Source organism: Ambystoma mexicanum, chromosome 2q, assembly GCF_040938575.1.
Source record: "Ambystoma mexicanum isolate Mex_15411 chromosome 2q, UKY_AmexF1_1, whole genome shotgun sequence".
Taxonomy (NCBI): domain Eukaryota; kingdom Metazoa; phylum Chordata; class Amphibia; order Caudata; family Ambystomatidae; genus Ambystoma; species Ambystoma mexicanum.
In genome coordinates, this window is record NC_090924.1 from 597,996,678 (window position 1) to 598,020,953 (window position 24,276).

Here is a 24,276-nt window from a genome sequence, read left to right on the forward strand (position 1 = left end):
GTGGCACACCATTCGGTCCCCCTCATGTGGCAGGGGCCCCTTTTTTGTAGATGTCATGTCCCCCACAACATTTTCAGCAAAGTTACTGCATTGGACAAGGCTGCATAAATTGCACCGATGTAGGTTTTGCAACTGTGCCGGGACATTTTGACCAGCGAATGAAATGTTGCCAATGACATCTGTACTGACTGGTCTGTTTTGAAATGACATTCACTTTATTTTGTATTTTTTTATTTTTTATAATTTTTATTGGTTTAAATTCAAACCTTTAAAATATTACACAAAACAAATCAAATCCATCAACCCAAATGCAAATGCAAAACCCCAAACACCTCCTCCCTCCCATCCTCCATTGTCAGAATACTCCAGCCTAATCAGCGTATCTGCCTCCACATGGCTTTGTTTGGGGTTGATCAGTATGATGCTTGGCATCCGTGTTTAACCTCTCTTCAATTGAAGCCAAAAAAGATGTTAATGGCAGGGTTAGTTTCATGTCAGTGCTATTCCACATTCTCATCCACCATTCTTCTGCACCCACAAGCTGATGCTCATGGTTCCAACGGCCCAGGTGAATTGAGCGGACGTCTTTTAGTTCCGGGCAGAACAACACAAGATGTTTAAGTGATTCCACTTCTTTATCGCAAAACCGGCAGGAGAGATTCACTCCTGCGTTGCAAGCCCAATGGCTGTATCGCTCTCTGGTTTCAAAGGCATTTAGGCAAAACAGCATAAAGAATCTGCGGGCTTTCGGACTTGGAAATAAGTGCAGGTATTTTTGTAGCACGTTGAAGCCTCTTGCTTCTGCAGGTGAGTTTATCATCGCTCTGGTGACGAGGCGCTCACTACACGTGGCTTCCCAATCTGCACGCCAGATCTTTACTTTTACTGCCGTGAGATTTGCATGTAGGGTGTCCAGGATAATGTTGTATGCAAGTAGGAGATCTTCACAACGTTTTGTCCATAAGGAGACAATATCAGTTTCGCTGGAAGACGCATTGTGAAATATACGAATTTGCAGAATTCTTTCCTGAACTCTGGATTTCCGATACAAGGCCAATTGGTTCCAGGTGATCTGAACATGCAACGAGATTAACGCCAGTTTGTACCTTATACATGCTGTTGAAATACCAATTGGTAGACTTAGGGCTTTAGTCCAGAACATATGCTCGAGTGATGCCCAATGATTTGATGAGCATCCAAAAGCATTTTCTGCTCCGTAAGTTAAGATTGGCGACACTTTGTGTTCATAGAAGTTTCTCAAGGGTTGTATCGAGAATCTACTGAATTTTCTATGTAGCAAAAGGCCCTGACATGCTAACTGGACACATTTCCTCTTTGATTCACGTGTCCATGGGTCGTCGCAGATGCTGGAATTTAATATCATGCCCAGGTACTTCACGCTTTTTGATAAGCGTAATTTGTCTTGCCCAAGTTTCCACACAAATTTTGTCTCCATTGATCTCAATGTTGCACTTGAGTTATGAAACTCCAGTATTTCGCTCTTTGTAGCGTTGATTTTCAGGTTGTTTAAGTTCACATACCTTTGGACAGCCTCTAATTTGCGTTGTAATCCGATCGGGGTTAAATCCAAGATAACCAGATCGTCAGCATACAGCATCCAATTTATTGGAGATGAGTTGAGCTTAGGTGGAAACGCCCTCACTGAAGATATTGCATCACCGATATCTGAGATGAAAAGGCTGAAAATTGCAGCTGCCAATGGGCAACCTTGTTTAACCCCCTTATGGGTCTTGATCTGTGCAGATAAGGAACCTGACTGGTCTAAACGAATAGTGATCGATGTATCTGTGTGGAGTTCTTTGATAGCCTCTAGTAAACCAACAGGGCAGCCCCATAGCCCCAACTTTTGCCAGAGTAGCTCTCGGTCGATCATATCAAATGCGCAGGAAAAGTCCAAGAAGACAAGATAGATTTTGATGTTTGTACGCAGTGCTTCCATTTTCAATAAGTTTAAGACAAGTAAGTTCAGAGAGCACCGAATGTTTTTAACAAAACCTGTTTGTCTTTAATCAACCCTTTTTGCTGACTGAGCCCAGTTGATCAGTTTTTTTTGTAGCAATGTGGCGTAAATCTTGCATAGGACATCAAGCAATGCCACTGGTCGATAGTTTTTAGGTGATGTTCTATCTCCTTTCTTGAAAATTTGGACAATTATCCCTGTTTTCCAAGAACTTGGCGACTGACAAAGCATGTTTATTCTTGCGAATAAGTCAACGCAGAGATCAGCGCAGAGGTCAGGAAACTGTTTAATCATAACGTTCGACAACCCGTCAGGACCAGGCGCCCTAGAGTTTTTGGCTTTCTTAATAACCTCACAAATGTCTTCTCTCGGGAATTTTAAGTCCCATGGTGTAGGATCAAGCACTGTTAGTGGCTGTAACATAGAGTTTTTGTTATATAATGTTGTAAAGTGCTTCACCATCTCGAGTTCTGTTACCAAACACACTTGCAAAGCTTCCTGTGGTGATTCCATGTGATTAATGACACGCCAAAACTCTCCACTGTTCTTGGTTATAAGGGTCTTCAGCATGGCCTCTGCGTCTTGCTGATGTAATAAAAATGTATGGCTTTTTAGACAGTTTTTATAGGCTTGTTTTGTGACTCTATTTTTTGACGCTATTTCACACTTTGATCCTTTGTTGTTTCTCCGAATTTCGGCTCGCATCAGTCTTTTGCGCTGCATCACTATTAAGTCGAGGCGATGTTTGTTGTGAAATGACTGGTGTTTTAGTCTGATATTCTTTACTTTGAATTGACACTGTAGCGAGGCGTATTCAACCTCCTCCCGACTGCTCTTAAATTGGTTGCATAGATTCGACACCTCGTGTTCGTCCAGCCTCACTCTTAAACGGTTAGATTCAACCGGAACTTTTGTTCTCCATTGCCGAGGTTGATCTACGGCCGAGTTTTGAAATTTTCAACTCTAACACTGTGTTCCATTGCCCGAACTGTCAAAGAATTTATCCTGACATGCATTACATCCGAAATGAAGATATAATCGATAGTTGACGATCGGCCATCACTTTATTAAAAGGTTTTATGAAACACAGACCACACATCAAAGGCGTTATGTTTTCTCTTGTTTTTTCTCGCATTGATTACTGCTCATCTCTGTTGCTTGGTCTCCCTGCCTCCCATCTTCTTCCCCTTCGTTCTGTTTACCACTCCTCGATTCGTCTTCTTTTTTCATTACCTGCTTCTATTGCATCTTCTCTACTCTCTATTTCACTACTCCCTTTCGAATCATGTCTCCTCTTTCATTTTCTCTCAACTGTCTTCATATGCGCCCCTGGCTTGGTTCCCCCTTTATCTTTTTTCATTACTCTCGTTCTATGTTCCGTCTCGTTCTCACATCACAGAATTAATTTCTCGTAACTGTCCCAAAACCCAGGTGCTTGTTTGCTCTTATAGCCCCTAAACATTGACACTCTTGTCCTCTCCCATTTCACTCTGCCGCATCGCTCTGTATTTTCCAATCAAACCTAAAAACTCATCTTTTATATTCTCTTGTCGGCTAATTCTGCCTGCTTGTCCCTCTTCTGTGTTTACCCACAGTTTCAATTTGTTGTGATTGTACTGCCTTTTAATATATTTTGTTCAGAGCCTCTGGCGAAAGGCGCTCTATGAATTCAAGAAAATGAAATGAACGAGGTGCAAGAAAGCACCAAATATTGAAACAGAAACATTGAAAAAAGTTATATAAAGAAAAAACACCAAAATCAGCAAAACAAGTCAAAACAACAACAAACTGATTTCATGTGACTCAAATACTTGAGACCAAAACCGGTCTTCAATCATTTCTGAATCCCCAACAGATCTGTACGGTGACAGAGAATCATTTAGAGAATATTCAAGAGACTCCTGTCCATGAAAATGATTTCATTAGGCCAGACTAGAGGAAGAATCTCCCTACACCTCAGACCCATATCAGCTCCAGAAATGACAGACCTAGAGGACAAATAACTGGGGGTTTGAATTGGATTCTGTCCCCTAAATGTATCCAGTACAGCTGCTTCATGGTAAGGGTAATATGGTCGAATATCCTGGCCCTGGCCACCAACCTAGCTGTTGCATCCAGGACCTCAAGGGAGCAAGGGCTGTCTAAGGAAGATCAACGAGAAGTGAATTGCATGTCTCAGTGCATGAAATTACCAAAATATGAATGTTTGAAATAGAAACAAAAGGTTTAATTATGCTTTATGGAGCTCGTCCGAGGGTCATACCGGGATTTATGGATGTTGAAGATGGAGTTAAAGGACTGAGCACAACAAGGGTGTTTAATGATGCCTACAGGCCCATAATGCTAGGTATGGCCCGAGGGAGGGGTCTATAAAGCCATTATGTCCTGATGAAAAGTGAGGGGCCGGGAGTTGGAAAAAAAATATCTTCCTGGAATGGTTGCTAGAAACTGGCTAACGACCAGAAACCACATAGCAGCATGATTAGGAGGGAGGGCAGGGCTTACAAATCAGCTGGTCTTTGTTTCCTGGGTGTGGCCCAGCAAACTAAATGGAGACAGTCTGGAGGAGAGGTAAAGGGGACGATCCCTGTCTACCAGGTGCAGCTCAGCAATGATTTTCACTGCAGGGTGCGGAGCCATACATCCTCCACCACACTGTGGTAAGGAGCGAGGAGCTGGGTATCTGAAGGGGTGACGAATACTTGGGCATATGGGCTGCATCTGTTAGTTGCAGCCTGAGTGGCACCGAATGATGGATTGATTATTTATAATGTGCCTACACACAAGTGTTTCAAGGCACAACCAGGCAGGGAGGGGGGAAAAAGGGGAGAACAAGACAAACAATCTTACTAGGCCTAGTATCATTTAGATTGTGCAAGTGCGCAGACCAGAAGTGCAGTGGAGACGAAGGGGGAGAAGTGCACCCAGTGCAACAGTGCCCTCGGTTAAGTGCAAGGATGGCAGGGCCTCCAAGGGGAACAAGCCCCGGAAGTGCAAGGAAGGCCAGATGGCAGTGCAGGAGGGCCAAAGGCAAGGGATAGGGACTGGGCAGGTGGAGCCAGGTGTCCTATATGACTCAGAGAAGCACCAGGCAGCCAGTCAACGTAACTGAGTAGGGGGAAGGGAAGGATAGCAGAGAGAAGGCAGAGAGAAAAGGAGGGGGAGAAAGGTTAATAGGGGAGAGCCAGAGAGAAGGAAGAGGAGAAAGGGGAGGTCTTGAGGAGCTTCCGGCACTTAAGGAGGTCAGGCTCAAGGCAGAGAGTGGCAGGGAGGCCATTCCAGAGGGCGGCACCTGCAGAGAGAAGAGATCCATCACCCAGTCTCTGCTTGGAGAAGTGACTCACCGCAGAGAATTGGAAGTAGACGAGCGGAGGGCTCTGGAAGGAGATAGTTCAGGCCCTGGCCACAGAAGGCCTTGTGGACGATGCAGAGGGTCTTGAACTTGATTCTTGCAGCCACTGGAAGCCAGTGGAGCAATTTCGGAGCTGAAGAGATACGGTCCCTGCACTTGAGGCCAAGGATAAGTCTCACAGTCATGTTTTGGATGAATTGCAGAGGGCGGGGGATAGAGTTAGGGAGATTGAGAAAGAGGCTGCTGCAATAGTCAAGCCTAGAGAGAACCAGGGCTCTGGAGACAGTGAGCTTCTGGGGGAAGATGAGAAAAGGTAGAATATCTCTGAGGAGGGGCAGTTGGAAATGGGACTTTTTGGAGATGTCTGTGATGTGTGGAGAGAAAGAGAGAGTGGAGTTGAAGATGATCCTGATGTTTTCTGCCTCACAAGATGGTTAGGGCACAGGCCCAAGGGAGGCAGGGCAGAGTAAAAGGGGAAAAGCAAGAGCAGGGGTCCCAGTGAGGATTTCAGTCTTATTGGCATTAAGGCAGAGATCACTAGATGCGCACCAATCCTGAATAGCAGAAAGACAGTCACGGATGAGTGAGGAGGAGGCAGAGGGTAGCCTGAAAGAGAGCTATTGGAAAAAGCATATCTTGAGAACAGACCCGTGGCCCAATACAATCTGTAGGGGAAAGTAGTTACAGGGGTCCACAAGCGTTCACCTAGAAGGAAAAAGCAGGAGATGCGTGAGAAGTGCGAGAAAAAACAGAAGTAGTAATGAAGAAACAGAGTGAGGCTAAGTATGCATGGGTATTGGAGTGGGCAGGTGGCGGGGCGCTCAGCACGATTCTCCCTCTTATCACAGGAGCACCACGCTGAGAGCCCCATCAGTGGCAGTGACGGGGGGAGTCATGTGGCTTCCCTCTCTTAGGTCAATTTCCGGGTCATATGGAATTTCAGAGCCATCCCTAAACCGTTCACAGTGCAGTTTACTTCAGAGTGCAAAGCACATCAAGCGATAAGCGACTCGGGACAGTGACCTACAGGATCATTGATTTTCACCAATTGTGTCATCATGTCTGTCTACAGAACCCTTGCAGAGTACGGGTACTTTTTCCTAGCACTAGTATATAAACGAAATTCCACAGGGTACTGACACGTGCACCCTGAGGCACGCAAAATGCTGACTTCCCACCGGGCGAGAGAACATGGGGGCGGGGCTGGAAGTGGAATAAGATGGTATATGTGGGCAGGGAACAACTGGGGTCTCCTTGCAATAAACAAGTAGAAATGTTATTTAATGGGACACAGCTATCACCCATCATTCGGCCGCATTCGTTTTCCTCATTTTATCTTCAAATAAAAACACATTTATTTAAAACATGGTTTGTAAACAAAAAGAATTCACTCCAATCTTTTTTTTTCTTTTTTTACATCTATATTAAAATTATTTCTAAGAAAATCATCCTGGCAGAGCAGTACTCAAACCGCTTGCCATGTTTCATCGTCATATATCCCCTAGAAACACTGCTTGCCAGATTTGTGTACAACTACTTGCATACAAACAACGATTATCAGGTATTGCCTTCGTATGCCCAGAAACGTAGACATTTACAGACCGTGATAGGACTTGCTAATTGCAAATAAAAATTGTTTTTGTTTTCTTTAAACAGGTTTTGGTATGTGTCTAATGCTCTTGCGCCCCCTAGTGTAAAACAATGGCAGCCTTGTTCTCGCTCACTTTTTGGATTAAATCGAAAAATCAAATTTGGCCCAACTTTCGCAATTTTTCCGACGGCGTCTAGCCATTCAGGCGCCCAAATTTAGATTTGAAACAATTACGGCTCCTTATCCATGGATGGTGAACATTGGTATATTTCTTTATTTATAGGTGTTGATATTCTATAATACATAATAATTACAATTCTGTAAAATACAAATTAGTCCACACTAGGATTATTGTGTCAAAAGAAAATAGCCTTCAACATGTTTTTTTTAAAAATCGAATCCGCATATCCAGTTATTCTGGACATTCTGTCATAAAATGCTCAATTGTCTCACTGTGTTCTCGACAAAAGCGGCATTTATTATCATTTACCATTGTTATATGATTGCATAGTTTCAAAAGGGTGTTTTAATGTTTCCTTTGCATTGGCCTTGACACAGGTCGCTTGCATGAGAGGTCCTGCTGCACACTTGAAAGGAGCAACAGGGGGCACGTAGACATTGCCATTCAGAGAGCCACACTGAAGAGGGAGTGCCAGCCAACCAAGAGCACGACGTAATGTACATTTATTAAACATTATCAATGACATTTGCTGAACAGAACGGACATATTTTGTTCTCTATCCATTTGCCTTCTCTCTTTATCAACATGCGCTCTACAGAGCAGAAAATGCTTCCTTTCATTTCCATTCAATTTCTGTTGAAAACGTCTTGACAGGACAGAACATTTTCATCCACTTTCCATTCACATTTTATTCAGAAAGACATGCACGTTGAATAACATTTGCATCTAGTGTAGGGTGACCAGTTTTAAAAGTAAAAAACCGGGACTGGGAAACTAACATAAAAGTAGGACTAACTCTTAAAGTGGCTGTCACTTCAGTAGCGTTTGGAGGAGAAGGGGATTTAAGTGTTACTGTTGAAATAAACACATATTATAAAAATGATCACAAATAACACTATTTTAAGTTGTAAAATGCAGCATTTCTTCTATGTGAGATTGTGCATTCCTGCCTGCTAGCTATGGAGACCTACTATCAAAACAAAAACCCGGGACCACTGCATTTTCCAATGGGCATATAATCTTAAAAAAGGGGGACAGAGTGCCAAATTCCGGGACAGTCCCAGTAATCCTAATCTAGTGGCGGACAACAAGCACGAAAACCAGCTATGCCTAGTCCTCCCCCACACGCCCCTTCTCATCAGTCACTTTTTCTGCATCGGACAGGTCACAGTCACACGCCAGGCACAGGACTTATTTTTGTTTTTGATGCTACCACTCCATACTATTTTGTTTATTTTACCATTCTCTGCTATCACCAATTATTTGATTGCGCCTGCCAGGTAAAGCGTGCTTCACTGCGTGCTCTGTGTGGTGTTGTCCCCTTTAAGAATGTGTGTCATGACTCATCATGAGTGGCTTCCAAAAAAAGGAGCCTGAGCCGGCACATGCGTTAGTAGGAAGGTGACGACAAAAGAAAAAACGGAGGAGGCACCCTGATAATCAGGGCAAGGTCCTCCTTCTCCCTCCCCCCCTGGGTAAGGGGGAGGGATAAGTCCAAGCGTGCAAAAGCGCTTGGAAAAACCGCAAAGGGCAACAAAAGAAAGGGGCGGGCCAAGCCCCATATAAGTGGCGGGCGTCCTGCTGCAGGGAAATTACAACCCGCAGCAGAAGGACGCCCGCCGCCCCCGCAGGAAAGGATTTTCGTTTGGATTTTTCTTTTTGGAGCGGAAGAAGCAGCTGCAGCCAGCCGGGAGGCGGGAGCCTGCGAGCTTTGCAGCGTCGTTGAGTTCCTTTGGTTCACGTTGTTGTTAGGTGCCACGGAGAGCTGAGGAAGGGGAATCCACTAAGGACTTGGGAACCGGAGAGCGCGAAGAAGAGTTGCGGCGCCGGCGAGGGAGGAGTCGCTGTGCTGGTGCCGGGGGAAGACACGTGGGGCTGCGTGGAGCTGCAGCAGCAATCGTGCGGCGAGCAGCAGGAGCCCTGGACCGGAGCGGTTAAGCACCACTACAAGGAGCAGAGAGGATGAGTGACATGGCGGCGCATTCAAAGGTAAACAGAAAGGCAACACCCCGTGGGGGAGAGCTGCAGGGGGACTTCCGAAACATTGGGGTTAACTTGGACCGCACTCGGGCTGTTTCTGGGTGAAAGAAGTGCTTAAAGCAAAAGTAACCAAGTAGCGGACTCGCCTGGCAAACCGAGCCGCTGGACCATACGATTGTGGAATTTGAATAGATTTCAGCCTTGCCGGGCTCGCCTGGTGAAACTTTACACGGATGCCGAGCATTGCAGTACAATTGGCTACGTTCAATGGGGGAGAGTGACAGAAAAGGGTTTTCTGCTGCTGCATTCGAGGAAAAGGCTGTGTGAACTGCGAAGAGTTGCAGGGGATCCCAGTGAGTCTGATATTTCCATGGAATAACCTGGAAGGCTGCTGCAGGAGCAGCGCATGTGCCTGGGTTTGGTAGATTGAAGCAAAGTTGGGAGACCACCTTGTGAGCACTGGACAAGTTGCTGTAATAAGCTGAAATAAACAATATGGCCGCCCTAGGTCAACGGGAGAGAGGGTTTGCCTGCCCTAAAAAGGACCTGGAGGCCTTCCGGGCCATGGGTCGGATGACGGCAGACAAACAGGCCGCAAACTGGATGGATTTGGTTGTCTCTCTTCTGGGGGTTGAGGTGGCTGGGTGCAGCCAAAGGGCTGAGTCACCATTGTTGTTTCAGTCCACTTGCAATGACGAGGCTCTGCTGGAGAGTCAGGTCCTAGAAGTCAGTGAAGAAGAAGAGGAAGGGCAAAGTGACGATGAAGAGCCGGTGGTTAAGAGGAAGAGGATCATGACTGAAAAGGCCAAGGCCAGCAAACAACAAATGGAAGCGGCCAGGAAACGCAGATCGGCTGGTGCAAAAGGAAGGGGGAGGGCACAGGATCCTGCAGCCTTGATGGCGCCTGTACCTGCGTAGGCTCCGAGGAACCGTGGCAGTGCACCCAGCGCTCCTGTAGGCAAATCGGCAGTAGCAGCAGAGGGTCCCACTTCTGTGGAGGCTGTAAAAGGTATGTTCATACAATGTATGCAAGCATGGGGGCATGGCGGCAATGGTGAAATGTTATGTGGGAATGTGAATGCTTTCAATCAGTTGAGTAGAAATGCTGAGGGGGTTAATCAGCAGGGTGAGAGCCTGGGGCCGAGAGGCTTGGGTGCCGGGGTGAATCAAGCTTTTGCCTTGCCCAGCGCAGGCCTAGTGGTGGGGGCGGGGCAATTGCCACAGGTAAGCTCAGCACCAGCAGGCCCCCAGGGTCTAGGGCCAACATGGTGGGGGCAGGTGGCGGCAGTCCCCTGGGTCACCCCGCTTGGAATTGATAGCCAGGGGGTTCAGCCTGTGCCGGCTCCAGCAGGCAACCACGTGCAGGGTGGATTATTGAGCAATGTCACGCAGTACGGGAGGCGAATGTCAGGCTTTGCCCCCGCAAGGGTGGCAGGGAACTCATTGGTATGGCACATCTCAACGGCCTATAAGGAGAGGGAGTGGCAAAAAGAATTTATGGAAATCTTGGATTTGGTGGGAATGGAACCTGAGGGTGAGGGGTTGAGGGAGTTATCTGAAAAAGAGAGGGAGAAGGGGAGAAGAAGGACAGGGAAAGGCCTAAGGTGGAGGCAACTATCCACAATTGGCTGAGGGCCTTTAGGATGTATATGTCCATCATGATTGAGAAATTCCTGCAGGACGGAGTGGCAATGATTGCATACGAGCAGTACATTCATAATCTGTATTTGAAATATGGTAGCGACGCCTGGCTAAATTACGACAGGGGCTTCAGGCTAAAGATGCAGGTCTGGCCCGCAATGTCTTGGGATGAGGTTGATATCGGTGGTTACATAGACAAAATGGTACCTGCCAGAGAGTCAGGGGATAAGGGCCAAGGGGAAAAGCAGCAGTACTGGAAAGGCAGAGGGTCTTACTCACAGCAAGGTATGGGATCCTTTCGCAGGCACTCCCCCTGGAACAGCCGTTCCAGGTACCAGGGGGAGCAGGCAAATTTCCCTTAAGAAAATCTTGTAGGTTTAAGCATGCAAAGGGCAAAAGCTCAGGGGAACGCGGCTCCTCGTCAGGTGAGGGGAAACAGCGAAGCAGTGCCAAACCTAAGGATAAAGCAAAGCATGATTAAAAGCCATTTACCCACACCAGTTCTATTACATGCATTGATTCCTTTTTTGAATGTATACCACAACAGTATTGATGATAAAATTCTCCGGGAGGGTTTTAGGTGGGGGTTCAGGATTCCCTTCACTGGGGCTGAAGTTGGCAGAGAGGCCAATAATTTGAAGTCAGCATTAGGGAGGCCTGAAGTATTGTCACAAAAGGTTGAAAAGGAAATCAAACTTGGAAGGGTTGCGGACCCTTTCCCCTCTCCACCTCTGGAGAATTTTGTGGTATCACCTTTGGGGCTGGTTCCAAAGGAGGAGGAGGGGCAGTACCGGTTACTCCAGCACCTTTCCTTCCCTGTGGGCGAATCTGTGAATGATGGCATATCTGAAGAGTTGCACAGGGTACACTATGCATCATTTGATGATGCAGTGCAGTTGAGATGGTGAAATCCACAGGGAGAGGCGCTCTTATGGGGAAGGCTGACATAGAGTCCGCCTTCAGGTTATTGCCAATCCACAAGGAGAGTTTCCATTTGCTGGGCTTCAAGGTACAAGATGATTAATTCTTTGACAAATGTTTGCCAATGGGTTGTGCTATTTCATGTGCATACTTTGAAAAATTCAGCAGCTTTCTGGAGTTTGCACTGAAGCAGAGGGATCCAGAGGGGGAGTAAGGGAGGGTGTCCTGCACTACCTTGATGACTTCTTGTTTATTGGGAAAGAGGGAACGGGGAGTGCCAATAGCTCATGAGCTCGTTTCAAGGATTGATGGAGGAGATCAGGGTCCTGCTAGCCAGGGGGAAGACAGTGGGTCCGGTCACGACACTGACCTTTCTGGGGATTGAGATTGATTCAGTCACAGGGGAGTGCAGGCTGCCGAGTGATAAGGTGCTGAAATTGAAGGAAACAATCAGGGTTTTGAGGGGCACGAGCAAGGCCACCCTGAGGGAGCTTCAATCGTTGGCGGGTAAGCTCAACTTTGCGGGTAAGGTCCTCCCGGCTGGTAAGGGTGTTTTCTAGCAGCATTGAGCTTAAAACGGTGGGGTTGCAGCATGCATCACAACATGTCCGACTAGGGTCGGTGGTTAAGGAGGATCTCAGGATGTGGGATGCTTACTTGGATGACTTTAAAGGGGTGTTGTTGTGGCGAGAGGAGCTAGCCAGCAGCAAGGGGCTAAAACTGTTCACTAATTCATCAGGTGCCCATGGATTCAGGGCCATTTTGGGGAGGGAGGGAGTGGTGTGGCCATGTTAGGCGATCCTTAGCACATCAGGCCTCCCCACATCAGAACACTGCTCACCTTCCCCAAACACCTCCACCCCAGCTTCGAGGCTCAAGGGATTCGGTGAACCCACAGAACCGAAAACACCGTTCCTTCTTTGGTGTACGGGCTCGCTTACAACCTTTCCTGCATTGGCAACTGCCTTGGAGGATGTATCGCAGAAGGGACGGCGATACGTCATCACGTCGGTCACGTGATACAGTGTGGCGTTCCTCACGTGATCTTGGTAGACGTCACATGACCCAGAGACACACAGTATAAAGAACTGAGAGGCAGGACGATCATTGCTTCTCAGCTGGCTTCGGACCCTGTTTGGCGTTTCTACTTGCTCCTTGCTACCTCGACCACGGAACTCTATCTTGGACTCTCTTGGACACCCCTTTGTACCTTTGCTCGGAACTGTTTACCTGTTGCCGGATTTTTGGACTGCATCTCGACTTGTCTTTGGATCATCCCTGGAATCCTTGCTGTACTTCTACGCCCAAGTCAAGCCCTATCTTACAGGTGGCCTACCAGTATCCACGCTTACCCGCGGTTCTACCTCTCCAGGGACCGCTGTATCTTTTTGAGCCTCGAACCTCCCTACTAGGTTACCTGGGTCTCCCTTACACCAGATAGGTAAGACACTTTAGATTCTTTTGTTTACCTGCCTGTATTGTGATTGCCTGGTGATTAACCTCATTCCTTCTTGACAGCAGCATCGGTGTTCCAGAGGCTCCGTGGATCTGGGAAGACATCTCTCACCTGTGGCCTCAAGGGTCGCACAGCGGGTTTCTATTTTGTTCCCCTGTGCGTCACTTGGGGACGGAGGTCTCATCGGTCTACACAACACTCAAGTCAGAACAGACTGAGAAGCCGTATAGTCGTGTTAGACGATGCAGGGATCCACGGACGAACCCATAACTGCTTTAGTTCAGGCAATTACAATACTAAGGGCAGATATGGCCGCCGCGAACACAGTGATCCATCAAAGGTTGGATACCATACAGAGCGTTCAACATTCCCTTCCTGCAGACCCGGAGTTTGGAGATGGCAGCTCCTCCACTACACCCCCAGTCCCGACTCCAATAGTCCTCCCAACTCCTTCCCCCCTGGCTGCTCCTGAACGTTACCAGGGTGATCCCAAGACATTCAGAACCTTTGTTAACCAGTGCAAGTTACATTTCTTATGCAGGCCTTTGGCTTTTCCCACGTCCACTGCTAAGGCCGCCTTCGCCCTTTCCCATTTAGCTGGAACAGCTGCCGCTTGGGCTAATCCCCTGTTAGAAAACAATACCCCGGTTCTTTATGACTTTGATTTGTTGGTCCTAGAAATGTCCCGAGTATTCGATACTCGACACAAGGCACAGTCTAGGGATTTGGAGTTGTTGGAATTGACTCAGGGCAAAAGAACTCTGATAGATTACATCACCCGGTTTAATCAGCTAGTTGCGGAAACATCATGGCCAGAAAACAAGCGGGCGGTGGTCTTTTATAGGGGGTTGAGTAACACCATGAAAGACGCTTTAGCAGTGATCCCTTCTATGCCTACTCAGTATCAGGAATTGGTTGATCTCGTCCTGCAGGTAGATGCACGCCGAGCGGAGCGTAGAGCTGAATTGGGGGCCTCCTCCTCTCCTACTCTTGTTTAATACTCCCGCTTCCGGTACTGAAGAACCTATGCAAGTGGGAGGGGTACGCAGTCCTATTACAACATCTGAGAGGGAACGTCGAAGGGTTGATAATGCGTGCTTTTACTGTGGCACCACTGGACATTTCGTGAAAGAGTGTCCTCGACGTCCCAAGAAGAGTCAGGTTTTTCGGATGGCTCGACCTTAGAACCGGAGACCAGGTCGAGTGTCCCATCATCTTCTCCGGGAACCCCTCTTGCCTTTGCTCGTGTCCAACCCATCTCCGTAAAGGCTACTCTATGTCCCTCTTCTGGCCTTCTACATGCAGTCAATATCATTATTGATTCCGGTGCCACTGGTAATTACATAGATATTGATTTGGCCCATTCCCTCAATCTACCCTTAGTGGTAAAAACACGACCGGAACATGTCCAAGCCGTAGACGGCTCCGCATTGGTTTCTGGTCCTGTTAGACATCAAACTGCACCCCTCTTGTTGAACATACAGGACATACACACAGAAACCTTAAGTTTTGATTTGATCACCGCACCTCAATTCGGTATCATACTAGGGATTCCCTGGTTACGTGAACATAATCCATTGATCAATTGGCAAGCAGGCACTGTACTCTTTGAGTCCGATATTTGTCAGAATCATTGTCTCCCGATCCATCAAGCCCTTGACACACCCTCTCGGGTCTTGGGAGCCCTAGCACAACTCACACTGACGGTTGACGATCCAGAAGTCATACAGTCCCATACTGTTGGGGGGTTGGTGTCTGGGATTCCGCCAGAATATCTGGCTTTCGAATCAGTTTTCGATCGAGGCTCGTCTGAGGTACTTCCTCCACATAGAACTTATGACTGCCCAATCGAATTGCTTCCTGATTCCACTGTTCCTTCGGGCAGGATCTACTCTCTGTCTCCTTCGGAGGAACTGGTGTTAAAAGAATATGTACAGAACGCCCTGCGTTTAGGACACATCCGCCCCTCCACTTCACCAGCGGCAAGTCCTATCTTTTTTGTACCCAAAAAGGAGGGGGATTTACGTCCTTGTGTGGATTATCGGCGTCTTAACGCGATCACCAAGAAGGATAGATATCCCATCCCGTTAATCACTCCACTCTTAGATCATTTAACACATGCTTCCATTTTTACCAAACTTGATCTACGCGGCGCATACAATTTGGTACGCGTTCGCGAGGGAGACGAGTGGAAAACTGCTTTCTGTACTCGTTACGGCTTGTACGAATATCTTGTCATGCCCTTTGGCTTATGTAACGCCCCGGCCACGTTCCAACGATTCATGAATGACATTTTCAGGGATATTCTGGATGTGTACATGGTTGTGTATTTGGACGACATCCTGATCTTCTCTCGTGATCTGGATGATCATGTAGAACACGTCCGAGAAGTATTAACCCGTTTAAGCAAACATTCCTTATTTGCCAAACCTGAGAAATGTCAGTTCCATAAGACCTCTGTTGAGTTTTTGGGTTTCCACATCACCCCTGGGGCGTTATCCATGAACGAGTCTAAGGTCAAAGCAGTCTTAGATTGGCCAGTACCTCAAACACTCAAGTCCTTGCAGGCCTTTTTAGGATTCGCCAACTTCTATAGGCGTTTCATCTCTTCCTTTTCCACGATTGTAGCCCCACTCACGGCCCTGACTAGTCCTCGGGTACCATATCAGTGGCAGAGAGAACAGCAGGAGGCTTTTGAGACTTTGAAAACCGCCTTCACTACCGCACCGGTACTCCAACATCCCAATCCGGATCTTCCGTTCATAGTCGAGGCAGATGCCTCTTCCTTTGCCCTCGGGGCGGTACTGTCACAAACATGTCCTAATACAGGCAAATTACATCCAGTGGCATACCACTCCCGTAAGTTTTCCAGTACTGAGTCTCATTATACCGTTACGGAAAAAGAACTCTTGGCTGTCATGGACGCTTTCCGTGTTTGGCGTCATCATCTTCTGGGGGCTAAATATCCTATCACAGTATACTCCGATCATCGGAACCTACAGGATTTGGCCTCGCTGAAATGCATTAATAGCAGACAGGTCCGATGGCATCTTTTCTTTTCATCCTTTGACTTCCGTATTATGCACCGTCCTGGAACGGCACATGGGAAGGCGGATGCCTTGTCACGTTCCCCGGGGGGGGTCCAATTGCCTACATTCCCCGACACTGTTCTCGGAAAGAGTCATGTGATTTGTCTCTGTACTCCCTCATTGTCACTGATAGACTCGGTTCGATCCTGGACTAGCGATCATTCTGACCAGTTGCGAGAATGGGACCCAGTGTTCTCTGATGGATTACCGTTCGTACATGAACGCCTGTTCCTTCCCACACCTGACACACGTAATCTGGCCCTTGAGTGGTCTCATGACGCTCCCTTTAACGCTCACCCCGGACAAGAGCGTACTTTAGATCTTCTCAAGCGTTGGTGTTGGTGGCCTTCTATGAAGAGCGATGTAGAATGTTACGTTAGATCATGCGCAGTATGTGCTCAGGCTAAACATCAAAGGGGTCGACCAATTGGGTTGTTGCTTCCGCTTCCGGTACCTCCCAGGCCCTGGCATACGGTGACGATGGATTTCGTTACTGATCTCCCCAAGTCGAAGGGCTTCGACTCCATCTGGGTGGTGGTGGACACGTTCACTAAAATGGCCCGTTTTGTTCCCTGCAAAGGTATCCCTTCGGCTCCTGTATTAGCGGATTTGTTTTTTGAACATGTGTTCATGCTATTCGGCCTTCCTTCGGTCATTATATCTGATCGAGGGTCACAGTTCACCTCTCGGTTTTGGAGATCCCTGACGAAGCTATTGGGCATTGATACCAGGTATTCTTCGGCCTACCATCCTGAGACCGATGGACAGACCGAAAGGACGAACCAATCTATGGAACAATACCTTCGTTGCCTTATATTGCAACATCAGACCTCTTGGTTGGCCGCTTTGCGGCTTGCGGAGTTCGCATATAATAATGCGGCTCATTCAGCCACTGGTTATTCTCCCTTTTACGCCCTCTATGGCCAACATCCCAAAGTCTTGCCGGTCCCTGATGCTTCTGATTCTGCGAACCCTGCGGCCACGACATGTCTTAGGGATCTTTCTGCCTTACACGCTAGTACAGTGGTTCATCTCACTGAAGCAAAGGCTGCTATGAAGGCCCGTGTGGATGGCAAACGTCGGGCTGCTCCCCCTTTGGGGGTGGGTTCCAGGGTCTGGTTGTCTTCCCGTCATCTTCGCCTAGTGGGTTGTCGGAAATTGCTGCCTCGCTTTGTCGGTCCCTATGTGATTTCAAAGGTTGTTAATCCGGTGGCTTTCCGTCTAGTGCTTCCCAGCTCTTGGCGCATCCATCCTGTGTTTCATGTCTCCCTCCTCAAACCTTGTCCCGACTCTGTCCGTCTTCGTACCCCTGTTGCGCCGGTGTCCTTGTCCTCTCCTGATGTTTTCGAGGTGTCGGCCATTTTGGGCTCCAGGTGGTTTAGGGGAGGGATCCAGTACCTGGTAGATTGGAAGGGTTACGGCCCAGAGGAACGTTCATGGGTTTCCACCTCTGACCTGAATGCCCCTCGCTTGGTAGCCCGTTTCCATTTAGACCATCCATCCTGCCCACGGGGTCGTGGGCCGTTGGGGAGGGGCTATGTTAGGCGATCCTTAGCACATCAGGCCTCCCCACATCAGAACACTGCTCACCTTCCCCAAACACCTCCACCCCAGCTTCGAGGCTCAAGGGATTCGGTGAACCCACAGAACCGAAAACACCGTTCCTTCTTTGGTGTACGGGCTCGCTTACAACCTTTCCTGCATTGGCAACTGCCTTGGAGGATGTATCGCAGAAGGGACGGCGATACGTCATCACGTCGGTCACGTGATACAGTGTGGCGTTCCTCACGTGATCTTGGTAGACGTCACATGACCCAGAGACACACAGTATAAAGAACTGAGAGGCAGGACGATCATTGCTTCTCAGCTGGCTTCGGACCCTGTTTGGCGTTTCTACTTGCTCCTTGCTACCTCGACCACGGAACTCTATCTTGGACTCTCTTGGACACCCCTTTGTACCTTTGCTCGGAACTGTTTACCTGTTGCCGGATTTTTGGACTGCATCTCGACTTGTCTTTGGATCATCCCTGGAATCCTTGCTGTACTTCTACGCCCAAGTCAAGCCCTATCTTACAGGTGGCCTACCAGTATCCACGCTTACCTGCGGTTCTACCTCTCCAGGGACCGCTGTATCTTTTTGAGCCTCGAACCTCCCTACCAGGTTACCTGGGTCTCCCTTACACCAGATAGGTAAGACACTTTAGATTCTTTTGTTTACCTGCCTGTATTGTGATTGCCTGGTGCTTAACCTCATTCCTTCTTGACAGCAGCATCGGTGTTCCAGAGGCTCCGTGGATCTGGGAAGACATCTCTCACCTGTGGCCTCAAGGGTCGCACAGCTGGTTTCTATTTTGTTCCCCTGTGCGTCACTTGGGGACGGAGGTCTCATCGGTCTACACGACACTCAAGTCAGAACAGGCCAGGCATGGCCTGCAGCATGGCATCGTGAGGGGATTACTAGGGACATCACGCTGCTAGAGCTGTTCCCCATCGTGGTTGCATTTAAGATGTGGGGCAGGCAGTTAAGGAACAAAAAGGTGTTGATCTGGTCAGACAACTTGGCAGTGGTGAAGATCAATCAATCAGGGGACGTCCAGCAATTCCAGGGTTCTGAAGCTGCTTAGAGAGCTTAGAGAGCTCACAAAAAGCTTGCTGACATTGAACACAGAGGTGAGGGCACGCCATATTCCAGGGGTGAAAAACATGGCCACTGGCTCTCTTCTCCTTTACAGTGGGAGAAGTTTCGGGGGAGCTGGCCGGAGGCAAGCAGGATGATGGCCCCATTCAAGGCACGGTAGTGGAGCATGATTGGGGGGATCCATACCGCTCTAGCACCTGGCACGGCGAGAAGATACAAAGTGTGCTGGGAGCAGTTCTTGGTCTTCCGGAACGAGGTGTTTGACAGAAGGGCAGAGGGATTTACCAGTACGGGCCGTTGCAGGATGGTGTTGGCGGTCTGGGAGAATTAGATCTTGGATGGCCTATCACTTGGCTGCAATAGCCCACTGTTACAAGTTGTGGGGCAAAACGGATCCCACGAAAGAGCATTACATTGTGATGGCAATGAGAGGTTGGTCCAAGCAGGCTGAGAGGAAGCCGGATGCAAGGGGACCCATTGATGTGGTAAAATTGCAGTCCGATTGACTGCCTAGGGGGGTTTGTCACAATGAGTCTGAGAGGGTTTTGTTCACAGCGGCCTTCACGTTAGCCTTCTTTGGGGCATTCAGAGTTAGTGAGCTGGTGCCACAGAATAGGGACAGCAGGGGCTCTGGTTTTTTGAGGCTGGGTTACGTTCACTTAGCACAGGGGCAGTTAAGCATTTTTCTGAGAAGATCCAAGACCGATCAGAAGGAGAAAGGTAGGACAGTTATACTCCTAGGCACGCAAGGGAGCACAGTGTTTCCAGTGGGATGCGTTGCTGCATATCTCTGACAGAGACTGCCTACAGGTGAGGGGTCCCCCTTCTTTTGCACAGTGATGGGTCGGCTTTGAGCCGTTTCCAATTTAGGAGGGTCATGGACATGGCACTGGTCAAGATTGGGGTGACAGATGTAGTGTTCGGGACTCATTCTTTTAGGATTGTGGCGGCTACGTCAGCAGCAAAGATGGGCCTGGGTTCAGAAGCAATCAAGCAAATAGGGGGATGGAAATCTGGGCGTTTCAAGAGATACATTAGGCCCAAAAAACTGTAGCGTTAGCCGTTTCCTTCTCATCTCCTTCCTAGTAGCGGCTGCACAGAGGAGGAGGCGGTCCGTCTGGGTGGTAGAGCATTCCTTTGTGTCAAGGGCCGGTGCGAGCTGGACGGCCGAGCAGGAGGAACTGACCACTGGCGAGTACCGGATATGGTGGCACAGGGTGCCCGGGATGAGAAGGGAACAGCTGCAGGGGCACATTCGTAAATTGCTGGGTAAGCAGCAAAAGCCGGATGTCTTGATCATACATCTTGGGGTCAACGATTTGACGAGCTTGGGGAGGGGGAGCCTGATGAGGGAGATGATGTTTTCATTACAGGAGTTGTCAGCACAGCTGGGGGAGACCGAGATTGTGTGGTCAGAAATCATTCCGAGGCAGGAATGGAGGGGCGCTGAGTCACTCAGCTGTGGAGAAGTTGAGAAGGAAATTGAATTGCACAATGGCAAAATTCTGCAGGGGCAGAGGTTTTCCCCAGATCAGGCACGACTTGATCAATTTGAAATCTCCTGAGTATTACTTGAAGGATGGAGTGCACTTGTCGGCAGCTGGAATTGATCTGTTTTATTGGAATGTTTGCACAAAGCTCCTGGAACTATGAAAGAGGAAAGGGAGCGTGGTGGGCAGCAACCCACCTTCGGCGTGCAGTGTTTTGGCAACCTGTGACAAGAGACAGACTCCGATAACCAGGGCAGAGTCCTCCTCCTTCCTCCCCTGTGGGTAAAGGGGGGATAAGTCCAAGCGCGCCAAAGTGCTTGGAAAGCCTGTGAAGGGCAACAATAGAAAAGGGGCGGGCCAAGCCCCATATAAGCGGCAGGCGTCCTGCTGCAGGGAACTTACAACCCACAGCAGAAGGACGCCCACTGCCGCAGGAAAGGATTGTAGTTTTACAATAAGGGACAACTATGGCGAGGCAGTGTTCTGGTGACCAGTGACAAGAGATAGACTCCGAATGATGAGCCATTGCAAAGCCGGAAGGGTCTTCGCTCAGCTTCCCCTGAATAAACAGCACTCTCTCAGCCCAGTAACACCTGCAAGGTCAGGCAGGTCTCAGACACGAAGGGTTTGGGGAGTTGTGCCTACTGTGGACTTTGTTGGGAAAAGAGGAAAGCAGGTTTTGGACACGGAGCAGTCGCCGCACCTTTGGAGCTATTTTCACAATTGTTTGCTGTGGTTTTATTATGTGTGAAAATAAATCTGCGGCCTTTGTATGCCAAAAAGAAGACATGTCTCATTCTGCACCTTACTGGTTGGAAGGAAAGGGGCCAAGAGGAATGAGCAATGGTGATGTATGTTGGAATAGTAATGGACAAATGCCCAGGTTATGGCGGCAGACTCCATGCCTGGCAACTTTGGTGTCCGTGTCTCTTTTGGGCCTGCAGGCTGACTCTGTGCGATTATGGTATTGCAGCCCCCTGTTGATCTGTGTGACCCCAGATCTGCGTGTGTAACCTTGGTGCCCCCAGGCCATTGTCCAACTGTGTGCTCACGGCTTCATTGAAGTACGGGTGCCCCCAGCAACCAAGCTGTGACCATGGCGATACAACGATCCAGCTGTGTGACCACAGCAGTATCCTGGCGTGATGGGTACCCCCATCAATGGTCCGGCTAGCCTGTGTGATGACAGGCCCAACCCATAACATTGGCAACGAGGGGTGAGGAACCCCCCTGCAGTGACCTGCAGCTGTGGTCCTGTGTTGAGGAAGCCCAGGCCGTGAGAAGGCAGTGAATCAGAGCCAGGAAGAAGGAAGCAGCAGCCCGCTGGTTGCTGGAGCCAACCCGGGCCACAGGCGGTGTTCTATAACCACTCTGTTTTTCGGGGCTCTTGGAAAAACAACGAAGAGTGGAAGGAGGAGTGCTGTTGGAAGGCTTCCGACATGGGCCTGTCAGCGTGGTCTCCTGCGCCCCAGGTGGCAGCGTCCTGCAGTGTGCTGCCTGGGAACTAGCTGCTCCTGCCTGCGGGAGAGGGAGAAAGAGGTTTGTTCCGTGGTTGGAGCCTGAAACAGTGACAAATATACATATATGAACACACACTCTATGTTTGAAGCAAGGAGGAAGGCGGAGTGCCTCTCGTGCACTCCGGATGAGCCCGGGCCACAGTGGTATTTTGAGTGCGCTCCGTGCTTGGAGCAAAAACAGAAAAAAAACAGGGGAAGCGTGTTCTGTGTGCTCCGTGAACGGAGCATGAGGTGAATAAAAGGTGCATGGAAGGTAAGCGCCACTCCCTGAATGAACCTGGGCCAATAAGGTGGTGACTTTATTGTGCTCCGTAGACTGAGCGAACGAAAAGGAAAATAAAGGAGTATATGCGTGTGCTCTGTGCTGGAGCTATAAAGCAGAAAGGAAGGACTCTGTGCTTGCACTGAAAGCAGGCATGTGGCATCCAAACGGAGTTTGCATCACCTACAATAGATTCACCCTGTCAAGGCTACATTGTTCACTCACAACCTGGACCTGCCAACCTCATGTGCATCAAGATTCCGCACTGGGCCTCCAGGAGAAGAAGCTCAAGTGGCCAGTCAGTTCATTGCTGACGTTATGTAAAATACACAGATGAAACTAAAGGAAGATGTGTGCATTTCAAATGCCAAGCTAGTGTGGGTTCTGTACTGTGATCTCCTAAGTCTCGATTATGATGGAAACCTACTGTTTGCCTGTATGTGCGCCCTACTGGCCGCTTTAAGAAATGTACAGGTGCCATTAGCTAAAGTAAATGACAGGACAGGCCTTGCTGAAGTTGACCTGAATCAGAAGAGTTCCCTGAAGATAGGAAAACATCCCGTTGCAACATCTTTTGCTATATTTGACAAGACGTTCCTAATTGTTGATCTTACTGGAGAAGAAGCAAATCTGGCCACAGAAGCAATAACCATTGTGATTGATGAAGGAAAAAGGCTGTGTTCTGTTCATAAACCAGGTGGAAGTGCCCTGTCAGGCAAAAAGCTTCAGGACTCTATTAGCCGTGCAATCACCAGGCACAAGGAGGTCAAAATGCTGATTGATGAAGTAATGGGAAGCATGAAGATAAAACAAACCAGACTCAAGATTTTCATTTTTCTTTTAAAATCAAAGGATTTCTAAGAAGAAAAAAAATTACAGTCATCACAATCCTCTTGTACTAACTAAAATGGCATTGCCCAAGTGTGTTTGCCCAATGTCCCCCATGAACCAAGAAACTGCAGCCAATGTGACCCCCAGTGTCCCCGGGTGCGGCTATGCCAATTTAGAAAATGTGCTCAACTATCCTGGACTAATAACAGTTCATGGTCTTCCAAACTCATGACTAGGCCTATCCTTGTGGCCACGCAGCAACAAAGTGCGCCATGGGGCGATCATGTCCCTTATCCCAAACAAATGATGGTGTGTGAGGTCGAACTGGTTTCCTGCAGCCCCACAAATGCTCAAAGAGAACTCAGTAAATATGTACTTTTGATGCTGTGAGCCCACATGTCATTGATGTGATTAAAGGGGGGGTGTGTGTGTAAAAAGCAATGAAAGTAAAACATTGATTTGCCAAAGACGATCCCAGACCGTGGCATGTTGAGTTGGGTTCCAGTTACCTCTAACATTATGTGCACTTAAGACCTTCCTCTTTGTTTATAATATATTGTATTTATAGGATTGCGTCAACCAACATTGTAAATGTATTTGATTGTTTTTGGCTTTTGGTCTGTTTAAAACATGGGTGTTATGTTTTCTCACAATTGTAATGATTTGAGGGTCTATTTATTTTTTTTTCTTCTGCCATTTTGAGATTCACTAGAATTCTAGACCTCTCTTGTCTTTTAGCTTTTATTTTTTCACTTCTTTTTCTTGTAAGGGCAACCAACGGATATTCTTTGTTGAAGTATAAATGTAACACAATGGAACAACAGTGATATGCACATTTTTTTATTTTCTTTAATTTCAATCTGTCTCTTATTCCCATTGGTTTATTATTGATTTTAGGGTCATTTATATCGTATGGTGCTGTTTTGAAAGTGAGGCTTTATTATGTGGAGGCAATTTCCCAAATAATGATCTGGTAAAACTGTTCTTAATTCATGCTATTTATAAATGATTCAAGTGTAAAATACATCTGTTTTTAAGGATGCACTAAGCACTTTATCATGTTCCGACATAGGATTCTGTCACGCTGCTAAATGCACTAGGCACTTTATAAACTGTAAAATTAATTTTCAGATTATCATATATGGGGCTGTTTTGAAAGTGAGGTTTTATTATGTATAGGCAATTGCCCAAATAATCTGGTAAAACTGTTCTTAACTCATGCCTTTTAGAAATTATTCAAGTGTAAAATAAATCTTTTTTTAAGAATGCACTAAGCACTTTATCACGTTTCGACATAGGATCTTGTTGTGCTGCTAAATGCACTAGGCACTTTACAAATTGCA

At 47.9% G+C, this 24,276-nt stretch overlaps 1 pseudogene; it reads left to right on the forward strand.

Moving 5' to 3' along the window:
• The first annotated feature begins 10,728 nt into the window (after window positions 1-10,728).
• LOC138568780 (exosome complex component RRP43 pseudogene) lies at window positions 10,729-22,963 on the forward strand (annotated as a pseudogene).
• The last annotated feature ends 1,313 nt before the right edge of the window (window positions 22,964-24,276 follow it).